We start from the raw sequence: 5,724 nt of genomic DNA on the forward strand, positions 1-5,724 counted from the left end.
TACACTAATAGAGACTGCGTATACTATCAGTATACGAACAACAATATGATGAAGATGCCAGAGGTGATGCCACAGACAAGTAAGTGTTTTTTATGTTTTTGTTATTATTTTTTGTGTGTTTTATAAGAATTTTAGTTATACTGTAGTTTAGATTTGAAATATGCTTGCATATACCCAAGTTTCTTTGTGTGTGTGTGTGTGGTTTTTTTTTTTTTTTTTTGTGCCAAACTTTTAGGCCAAAAAAGTGAAAACCCATTCACAAGAAATATTGTATATAGGCCCTTCAGGTATGTTACATATCGTCTGTTGAGAATGAGAAGGGCGTTAAGTGGTCTTGAACACTATGGCCCGAATTCACAAAGGTGGTTTCGCTCGAAACCATGGTTTCAAACCTCAGATTAGAAACCATGGTTTCAACTTGCGATTCACAAAGGTGGTTTCGGCAGAAACCATGGTTTCTCCGCAGTCTTCTACGTCACGATTTTGAGTCAACTGTTTGGGGTGGTCTGAAACAGTGGACTCAACTGAAACCGTGGTTTTAACCAATCACAGAGCAGCATTTCGGGACATACTTTTGCAGACGAGGTGGTCGGCGCGGCAATTCTTGAATCACTCGGCAAGAGAATAAAGAGTTATTGATGGTTAGAGAGTTACTGGCGTTCGCTCCAACTTTCAGAAAATCGTGAGTAATTTATCCATTTATAGTGATGAGAAGTGTTTTACGCTATCATCCATTGTTTTTATTTGTGAAGAAAATTTTAGATTGATGGTATAAAATGCATGCAATGCTACCTAGCAGAACACGGGATTTGATATAGAGATGCGTTATCGTCAGCAGGTTTTGTGTAGTCCTACACGTATATTTTTGTGTCTCCCTCTCGCACATAGATAGCGGCGAGCTACCATACCACACATCCTTCTCCTTGTGACCTTGCTTGACTCCTTGAGCTCTGCCAGTTCTCTCTATTCTTTACCTGCTCATGGTCAGGCAGGCACACAAAACTGGCTAGAATTGAAGAAAAAGTTTGATCTTCCTATACACCATTCCAAAATAGTAATTAGGGCCTAGTATAGATCTAGAGCGTAGCCGTAGAGGATCTAGGATCAGTCTCAAACGAGAGACCTAGCCAAGCCTAGGTAACCAGTGAAGTGTGAGTTCTCACGGAAGAGTACGTATCCTTAACATTTAAAAACTTAGGACCTAGTCTAGAACTGCGACCAGCGTTGGACAGCGAAGCGTTGGACAGTACTGTATAGGACTAGTAGACGTGGTCTAGGCCTTTGATAACTGTGTACAATTCCAAGGAGCACCCGGGGTTATGTTAGACCTTTGTTCAGTTTGGCAAGAGTTCCTTTTGGGACAGCCACCCATAAAAGTGAGTGCGTGTGTGCATCCGTGTGTATCGCAAGCAAGGCCAAGGTTAGGCTAGGTAGAGTTGTAACTTGTATAGGATCTAGATCTAGCTGCACTGACTCACTGTCTACTAGTAGGCAACCTACTAGATATCTACGTACTAGTAGTAGCTACTAGTACGTAACGTAGTAGACTAACTACTATACACCGCGCAGTCGCTGTAACACTAGGCAGCGTACTAACAGCAACATGAACAATCGTTCGCGAACAGTGTCTCCTCAATAGGAGAGAACCATATACTGTTTTTACAGCAATTTGCAACCTTTTGCTGGTGAGTACCAACATCTGTAGGCCTAGTATATGATAGATTAGTAGGCCTAGGTCTAACACGTTTCGTTAGGTCTAACTGCGACCAGTAGCCCCATACGCATAGCGTTACGCTATGCGTATGGGGCTGCTGGTCGCAGTTAGTCTAGGTCCTACGACTGACGAGGTGCATTTGTCGCGCTAGTCCCACTGTGCTGACTACTATACACTAGTCTATAATTTTTAGTATTGGGTCATTTTAATGTTTGATTGGTGTTTTCGTAAGCCACCGTAAAAGTCCATCGTTTTTATCTGTCGCAACTCGCTGATGTCTTGTTACGTAGTAAAAGCTAGCATACAAGACAAGTAGCAATATTATTATTTGATATACAATATACTTTGCTAACACTACAGGGTAACTCCGATATCAAAGCTCTGTTTGTCTGCCAACAACGGAGCTTCGAAGGAACATAGACACTGTGTATTGTGAAATTTGCGAAGCACATCGTATGCGGAAATGATGTACAACACTACATTAACAAGTGGTTAACCAATTGTTCAATCATAACAGCTTCTACTCGAAAATTGTCAAATTGTATGCGGAAAACAAGTGACTGATGTGTGAAGGTATGTAATGTAGTGATGTGTGTTTACCAATTATATTGGCCAGCCGACGATTTATTCTTCGATATAATTATTGACATGATCCTGCTTTGAAAATGATTGAGTTACTTATCAAAATTTAGATGGATGACATTCCTTTTTTATGTGATTTATCTGTTGCAGTAGACACATCCTTTGACTGCCATCAACAGGAAACCTGGTTTTGCTGTAAAGAACAAAACCGTAAGTAGAATCCTTTCGTAAATACACAAGTTGGGGAGGAATTAAAAATGTGGAATACTTGCTTTAGTTTAAAAACATGACTTGTGGAGATTTTGTTAATCATAATTACAAGCTTGAACTTAGTACAGTACCCTGTGAGAAAGTTATGTGTTCATCTAACTATACACAGCCCAGTCGACGTGGGTTCGCATAGCGTATTAACAGCGTCTGATCAGCTAGTGTTCATCATTGCATTGTAAGATTCCACTATGGTAGCTCATAAATGAAATTAAGAAACAGATTCATTATTGCATGCATGGGTGATCGTGAGCCTTAAACTAGAATCCACCATGATAAAAGTGTCTATTAGAGAATGAAAAAGAAAGAAAGAAAAGATATGGAATTTTAAAATATTTGAAGAAATCAGATGAGTAAATAAGCAGATTATTACTGTTTAAAAAAAATGTCATCACTAGGTCTGTGTAAATGGCAAAATTGGTAAGCATCTATGTGGAGAGGGAGTATTGTACAAATGGAATACTCTTAAGAGGGGCCCTGGGGCGGCAACAACATCCTTTCTACATTGCCATCTTCTTGAAAACAATTGGAAAGATTTTTACCAAATTTGGCACTGACCATCTGCATTTTTCTGATTAGTGTTTTCAGCTCACCTGAGCCAAATAGCTCAAGTGAGCTCTAGCGATCGCTCACCATTCCCATCTTAACAACTGACAAGCAGATTTTAACCAAACTTGGAGGGAAATCTGTAAGGGGTGGGGAGTTAAAAATGAACATGTGGTGAGTGTAGCTCCCCAGGGTGCTCCAGGGTAGCATCTTTTGTTTAATTTACAAAAATGCCCCAAATCTGGCAATACTACATGCTGTGCTAGTATGGGCGCTAGACCCACAAGCTCTTTTTATGTGTACTAATTCAAATATTGTCAAGATGTCACAACTTCTCTTTTACTTCTAATGATTTCATTAAAACATCTTGAAGTTTAAAATTCCCAAATAATTTACTTGCAAAAGAAAAATGTATCAACATGGCTGAATCTCTAAATTCATTATTCATTTGTTGTTCGCAGGTCTTTGTTGTTGAAAATGTCATAAAACTTGATAGTCTGAATCAATCTCTTCAATGCAGTTAAGATCTTTGTCCTTTTTGTACCAAATGTAGGAAACACCAATAATGGCTGCGCAACCATTTGAGACATCTCCAGCTATACTCCAAAGACTGAAAGGTTTTATTTTGTTTCATTTTTTGGTGCTTGCCTTGATATAACATTCGATGTTTTCCTTTGTACGATAAATAGGACAACATGGCTTCTTCAAAGTGATTATTCACTTAAAATGAGTAAGACATACATGGCTGAATCAGGTGGCCAGCTGGGCCATTTAACCAAGATGATGGGTGGGCAAATTCAATTTTGGATACAATTGCAATACAGAATGTAAGCACAAATTTCTGACTTTCATGAATAGATTTAATCAGGAAACATTGCTGTGACTGTTATGAGTGGCCAACCGGGCTACAAAGGGCTCAGTTTTTGGTGCTCGAGAAAACTTTTGTTTTGCCAGTGGCAACTGGGCCACTGCTAAAGTTGACATACATTTATAATCTAACTAAATTATCATTCTTCCAAATTACACATGTACACCTTTACATCAGCATGCAGTGGTGCTTCTTATATTCAAGTTAAATGTATGGCAAATTAAAGTAGTGGGCATTAACAATAATGACATTTTAAAGATCACCTATTTAATTCTGTGTATTCTACTGACTGGACTATGCAAGTACTTTACAACTGATCATTTGGCTCAAGAAATTCATGATAATCACCAGTTGACAGCTGACAAAACTGACATTAGTGACGACAATTTATTGTCTTTGTGTATTTCATTTTTATTTTGTCGTCCTATGAAAGTGAATTAGATGGCCAATTAAGCGGCACATTACTGTTTTAAGCATATAACAGTAATGTTCTCCCCAATACTCTTGTTCACCTTAAAGTTGTTTTTTTTTCTTTTTTTTTCAATTAAGATGAAATAACACCAAGTATTGACTGATCATGAGGATAGTAGAAGAAATGCTCACTCCCAAGGAGTTGTTTGTACAGACCCTGCTATCATTCTTGGGTAGAGCTGAGGTGAACAGCACCAAGGAAATGTTAACAGAATAGTAGATATTTGTTTCATAAACCTCATTATTGAATAATTATTGACCAACAAGGAGAATCATTTTGTTTTACCACATATTTTCTAACTACATGTATATTATTGTCCAAATTATTCCTCCGTACATTCCTAGAGAGCTGAAAGGCCTCGAAGAGGATTGGCTGACAGGTGGAATCCATTTGAACTGTATGAGGATGAAGCTTTTCAAGTGAGCTACAGATTTTCGAAAGATACTCTGCACTCCACCTCATCAATATGCTTGGTGGTGATCTGAGGAGGGACACAGATTGGAATGATGCACTACCTGTTCATGTGCAGGTGTTGACCACTCTCTACTTTTATGCCGTTGGTAAGTTAATACATTTTTGCTCATTAAATTTTACAAATTGCATTTTATATGTTTGTCCTTTTGTTGTTGCGGTTGTTCTTGTTCTTGTTCTTGTTCATATTGTTGTTTTGAGTAGTGAGGGGATTTATAACCAATCTCTGTGGGACCATCCATAATGGGAGGGAGCTGGAGGTTCCCCAAAGGTTGGTAGTACAGGAGATTATGTGTACCCTGGTGAGCACTAGATCTGCATACTCTCTCTTAATGTTAGTATTGCTCAGCTTTCCTTTTATTTAGACTTTTAATTGTTTTCCTCATACCAGTGATTTAACAGAGCTGCCAAACATTTTTCTTCGTATCATTTTGTACCATTTTTGTCGTTGTGGGGGGGGGGGATACTCCAGTTTACATGGGAAATTGTTGCATTTGGAACTTATTTCTATGGGAATAGGATCAGTCATTTTTACAGGCTTAAATCAAATTATATATTTCTTTGTATTTTAATCAAATGTGTACAATTGCATTTGATAAAGGATTATCCACGCAAAAATCTATTTAAGTGGTTTCATATTTTTATTCAGATTCATTCCAGCAGATGCATGGGGACGAGGCATCAATGTCACAGTGGTCTGTTTGCAGAGTCATCAGAGACGTTTTGGAAGCCATCGCAAGGAGTAAGAGAGAATTCATCAGGTTTCCAACTACGAGAGAAGAGATTGAATCTACCCAGCAGAGA

General features: G+C 38.4%; 1 long non-coding RNA gene across 1 annotated transcript; it reads left to right on the plus strand.

Annotated features, from left to right (window-relative positions):
- The first annotated feature begins 2,011 nt into the window (after positions 1 to 2,011).
- On the plus strand, positions 2,012 to 4,917 carry LOC140226322 (uncharacterized). The gene is made up of 4 exons (XR_011900928.1): positions 2,012 to 2,287; positions 2,447 to 2,506; positions 3,663 to 3,726; positions 4,794 to 4,917. It is a non-coding gene; the product is annotated as an uncharacterized lncRNA (long non-coding RNA).
- The last annotated feature ends 807 nt before the right edge of the window (positions 4,918 to 5,724 follow it).

Source organism: Diadema setosum, chromosome 3 (genome assembly GCF_964275005.1).
Source record: "Diadema setosum chromosome 3, eeDiaSeto1, whole genome shotgun sequence".
Classification (NCBI taxonomy): domain Eukaryota; kingdom Metazoa; phylum Echinodermata; class Echinoidea; order Diadematoida; family Diadematidae; genus Diadema; species Diadema setosum.